Source organism: Eschrichtius robustus, chromosome 1 (genome assembly GCF_028021215.1).
Source record: "Eschrichtius robustus isolate mEscRob2 chromosome 1, mEscRob2.pri, whole genome shotgun sequence".
In the NCBI taxonomy this organism is placed as follows: Eukaryota; Metazoa; Chordata; class Mammalia; order Artiodactyla; family Eschrichtiidae; genus Eschrichtius; species Eschrichtius robustus.
The window spans coordinates 182,302,625-182,308,137 of record NC_090824.1 but is presented as its reverse complement, the minus strand read 5'-3'; the positions used below and the strand labels follow the sequence as shown (position 1 = coordinate 182,308,137).

The following is a 5,513-nucleotide window of genomic DNA, read 5'->3' as shown; positions in this document are numbered from 1 at the left end:
CTTCCGGGAGCAGAGGCCGCAGGACAGCTTCCGGTTTCCCCGCCCGCCCCTTAGGCCCCGCCCCCGACGCGGTCTTCCTCCCCACCCAGCCTATTTCCTCCTCCCGGCCTCGCCCCTGGCCCCTCCTCCCCCGGTCTCAGACCCGACTCCTTCTCGTCCCCCACCCTCAGGCCCCGCCCGCAGCCACGCTCCTCCTCTCCATCCTAAGGCCCCGACCTCCTCCTCCCCCACCTCAGACCCCGCCCCCAGTCCACCCTCAGCTCCGCCCCTCAACCCCCCTCTCCCGCCCCGTTCCATTCAATTGTTGGATTGTCAGCGCCGCACTCCCTCCGGCGGCCGGCAGGGGGCGGGGTTCGAGCGTGGATTCGCCCGGCGTCCCCCGGGCAGGGGCAGGTGCGGCGAGGAGCTGGGCGGGTGAGCGGGCGGACGCGAGGCCGCGGGCGGGCGGCAGCGACGCTGCGTCGGGTCGCGCTCGGCGGGGAGGCCGCGGTGGCCGCATCAGTGCTGACGTGGGGCGACGTGGGGCGACGTGGGCCGGCGCCGGTCCCGGTGGGGCTTGTCGTCCCACCTCCTCGCGTCCGTAAGCAGTGACGAGGCCCGCTACGTAAATCGCTTCGCGGCGGGTAAGTGGCGCGCCGGCCGGCGGGGCCAGCGGAGCCTGAGGCGGGGGCGCCGGAGCGGGGGCAGGGCGGAACGGTTAGCCCCGGCCGCCCCCGCTGTTTGCCCCGCGCACCCGGCGGGCGCTTTCCGAGGGGCCACTTCTCCGGCTCCGAGGGAGGGGAGGCCGCCGGACAGGCGGGCGACGTGGCTCCGTCCTCTCCCGTCGCTCGCCAGAGCCGCCGCCTCCCGGTCTTCGCGGCCCGAGACCGAGCGAGCGGGGCGCTGCCGCGGCGCTGCTGGAAGGCGCGCCGCCCTTCTTCTCCGCGTCCCCTTTGCGCCGGGACCAGCCAGCCTGGCAAGGCCCCCGGAGCCGGAGCGCGAACTGAGAGGGACGCGCGTCCTCGGACGTCTTCCCCGCGGTCCCCGCCGGGATCCGGACCCGGTCCCGAGTGTGAGCCTCTCACGCTCCCTGCGCGGCTCGGGAAGGGGCGGCCGGCCGGCCGAGGTCAGAGCGATGCTGACCCGCGGGACCAGCCTCGGTCCGCACTGGAGGCCCTGTAACCGGGCGGCTCACCGGAGCAGCTTCGGAACAACTTTTCCTTTCCTGCCTAATTCGCCAGGCTGCTGGGAGTGCAGCCACCCTCCCTGGAAACAAACCCAAACCGAGATGCGCAGGGCTAGAGGGCCAATGTGAAGATTGTCTTAGATTACATGAATAATTCGTGTTCTCTAGTTTTTTCCCTGTGGGTACCATGTTTTTCTCCTAGTCTCGATCCTGCTTTTGGATAACAAGCTGCTTTCCCTTCGAAGTCGTAGTCTTTGAAACTTTGAACTTAAAGGAACTTTTTTCCCCCAAAGAAAGGCAAATTGCAAACAATGTGTTTTGGCCAACTTATGCTAAGTATTAAGATACTGATGTTTAAAAAGCTGCCTATTGATCCAAACGCAGCTTTTCAATGGATTTGATCCTGGATGAGTAAACACTGAAAGCATTGTCATGTTAAGTGTTGGTAATGACAAACATTTTTGGTGCATCTGTAAATAGTTCAGTGTAAGCAAATGCTTGCCTAGTGACCAGCTGTTCAACCTGGAGTCGCTTTGGTGAGTGTGAAGTTGTAATTACACGGATGTTTTGTGTACACATTTTATAAGAGTGTATGAATAAATTTTTATTGAATGTGTAAACACAAAGGAGCTCTTTAGTCTTTTTGTTTTCACATTGTCCCTGCAGTTTACTGAAATTGGGTGAGTTTAACAAACTCCAGACTCCATAGACTACTCTAATTTCCTATTAGGGCAAATCACTGCATGATTAAAATATGAAATCATGTTTAAAATTATGCACATTTCATGAAAAGTAGGGAAGAGTTTCAGGTTGTTAACATACGTCAGGAATCCTGACTGAATCTTTACCAGTATAGACGTATATTCCTGATCCTGTTTTCCCCAACCTGGTATTGTCTACAGGTTAATATTCGGCCAGAAAAGTAAGTCAGGTTTATTGTTGAAGTGGGTAGTCTATTGGAAAGTGCTCAAATGTCTTGTCCCATTTAGGTAGACTTTTTTTTTTTTTTTTTTAAAGATTTATTTATTGATTAGCTGATTGATGGCTATGTTGGGTCTTCGTTTCTGTGCTAGGGCTCTCTCCAGTTGCGGCAAGCGGGGGCCACTCTTCATCGCGGTGCGCGGGCCTCTCACCATCGCGGCCTCTCTTGTTGCGGAGCACAGGCTCCAGACGCGCAGGCTCAGTAGTTGTGGCTCACGGGCCTAGTTGCTCCGTGCCATGTGGGATCTTCCCAGACCAGGGCTCGAACCCGTGTCCCCTGCATTAGCAGGCAGATTCTCAACCACTGCGCCACCAAGGAAGCCCTAGGTAGACTTTAAACATAAAACTGAACAATGCAAACACTTAACAGTTGAACCATTGATGTTTTGACACGCAATCAGTATTGGTCATTAAGGAAATAAACCTGAAATGTCTTTGAATTCTGTTAAGTATTTCTACTTATTGAACTGATGTCGACACATATAAAAGTCAACTTTGATAATAGCAGTGTGTGCATTGTATACAATTTCAATATTATCAGTACAAGTATATACATTGTAAAAATATAGATTTCAAGGAAAGTGTTTCTCATCCATTATACATATGTAGAAGTAAACATTTAAAATCATTTTGTTAATTTCATTTTAAAGAGCACAGGGTATTTAAAATACTTTTCACCATGGGAATCACACAATAAAGAGTGCCCTGTTCTTAAAAGTAAATCTCTCATTCATGGGTTTTCTTTTAATGATGCTGTAGGATATCCAGTAGCCAATAAGGGAGAATGAAGAGGAAAACCTAAGGATGACATTAGCTGGGATTTATCTTAATATTACTCATGAAGACAAGCCGAGTCTTATTGGTATAATACAGTTATAGCAATTTTTTAAAATATCTAGTTTGCAAATCTTGACTGACCTTCCCAGGAGTGTTATGGGAAATTACTGGCAAGGTATATGTGAAACAATTTTGAGGGAAGGCATGAGCTAGTAGGTTATTTAGGACTGTTTAAATAACTCTCTCACTGGTGAAGAAGGATGCTTGCCTCCAAGAAAACCTTACTATCAACTTTTTGTGAGGCTCTTTTGAAGTCTTTCAGTTCTCACCAAATGGGAAGCATCTTCATGCATACTTTCTGAACAGAAAAGTACAACCAGACCAATCAAATGTCAAAATGAAACCCTGTGAAATTTTAACAGTGGGGTTCATGTGATTCTGACATTGTTTACTTTTGAGAATTCCAGAAAACAAACTCAGTTTCTTCAAGGTTATCTTAGTGAACTTTTTGTTTTTGTTTTTTTAACTTAGCAGACTTAAAATTAGACCATCCTAACTCAGAATGTCAGATGTCATAGAGTTTTGTTCATATTCTCAAACATCCTCTTTTTTTTCCATTGGTAGCACAAAAATTATTTTTTTGCCTAGAAATGCTTAGGAATTTATATCCTAGCATTGATTATGATGAAAGCTTCCAGCTCTGGAATTGGAGCAACTATATATCACGCATAAAGACACTTGGGATGCTTTTGCACCTCTTAAAATTGATGGAGGAGTTAAATTTAACTTATTTAGGCATGTTTCTACACTTAGATACTAGTCTTGTTCATATACACAAGATAGGACCAACCTAGGTAAGTATAATAACGTTGAAATTCGTTTCTGTGAACCTTAGCTAATTCCAGTGTCTTATATACTCTTTCCCAGATTTGCTAGTTAGTAGTCGATGCAGCTGTACTTTATGTGTAGATAAATGTTTTGAAATGTACTTAAAGTGCGGTAATGGAGTGTTCTGTTGAAAGAAAAGCCCTACAATGATTAGCCAAGCAAATAACTTCCCCAATAGATTGAAAGTTATGTTTCCCTTCATGAAATGGGGCGGGGGCTCGGCAGGGCAGGGTGTGTTTGGAGAGGTGGAGATAGGCCATGACTATTTGAATTTCATTTTTCATTTCCTCCTTAGCAGAGGATTCTGCTGTTCATTGACTGAAATAGACGAAAGCAGGCACCAGGTGGGGAATGAACTGAAAAAGAGATGCTTGAATAGTTAATCCTTTGGTGATTTTAGTAAAGAGTTTAGATTTCTTAAATAATAATGGGTATCTGAAGCAATTAAACTGGAGTGGCCTTGAATCTGTATTAGAATGCTGCCTGATTTTCTGTATGATTCATATTCAAAATAGTAAAGGCAGTATTTACAAGTGTTTCAAATAATTATTTAGAAGAACTGTTCCTGGCCACTTCTGTTTTTACACAAAAGTGTAAAAATTGTTATTTGAAAGTTATTCTAACTTTACTTCACAAAGATTACAAAACTTTGAAAGTGGCATAATTTCCTGTTACTACTGTATTGCTTTGTTTTTCCTGTACTCATCTCCTTCACCTAAAATGCATAATAACCATAGACTCATCCCTGTCAACTTCACATACGTGACATTTTGTAATTACAGTTGACTCTTGAACAACGTGGGAGTTAGGGGCGCCGACTGCTGCTCAGTTGAACATCCCTGTATAACTTTTGACTCCCCCAAAACTTAACTACTAATAGCCTGCTGTTGACCAGAAGCCTTACCAATAACGTACACAGTCAATTAAAACATGTTTTGTATGTTATATGTATTATATACTGTATTCTCACAGTAAAGTAAGCGAGAGAAAAGAAAATGGTATTAAGAAAATCATAAGGAAGAGAAATACATTTACAGTCCTGTACTGTATTTATCAATACCATAAGTTCATGAGATGAATCATTTGTCTGTACCTACATCAGTATTGTCATGTGATACAAAACACTGCAGATGTAATATGTATTACTGACACTTGACATCAAAATGAAAAGATAATGTGAAAAAGAAATCTGTATTTATTTATAGGTATAACAATTCATACATTAATAGTGAAGAAGCAGCAATATGATTGCCTAGTGTAATTGATATGATTGCTTCACGGTAGCCTAGCCCAAACACTAATGAATGAATCATTGTAGAAATTTATGGCATACAGTATTACAGTCATATTCATAATACAGTATTGGAAACATTGTTATGTTTTTTTAAAAAAAACCACTTACCTGTGATGATAGCTGATTTGCAGTTCCTCCAATTATGAGAGAGAGGAATACTGTACGGTAATGTAGTTCTTTGAAAGCAAAGTTATAAAACAGTAAGAAAACTAACACATTATTTTATATTAAATATCACCTTATACCTGTGTAAGGATAGACTAGTATCTACATATATTTTACACTTTCATGACATACCTTTTTCTTAATTTTTTCAATAATTATAGGCTATGAGTTTCATCTGTGAGTTTTTTCAAATTATTGGAAATCTCCAAAAAATTTTCCAATATTTTTATTTATTTATTTATT

At 44.4% G+C, this 5,513-nt stretch overlaps 1 protein-coding gene across 7 annotated transcripts in view; it reads left to right on the top strand.

The window, feature by feature from the left end:
- The first annotated feature begins 392 nt into the window (after window positions 1-392).
- Window positions 393-5,513, top strand: part of CREM (cAMP responsive element modulator) — a 66,800-nt gene continuing 61,679 nt past the window's right edge. The window contains exon 1 of one of the 7 annotated variants that reach the window (XM_068560634.1): window positions 393-623. The gene's annotated coding sequence lies outside the window, so the exon portion shown is untranslated. The remainder of the gene's footprint in view (window positions 624-5,513) is intronic. The other 6 variants (XM_068560659.1, XM_068560716.1, XM_068560651.1 and 3 more) reach the window with 6 other exon arrangements.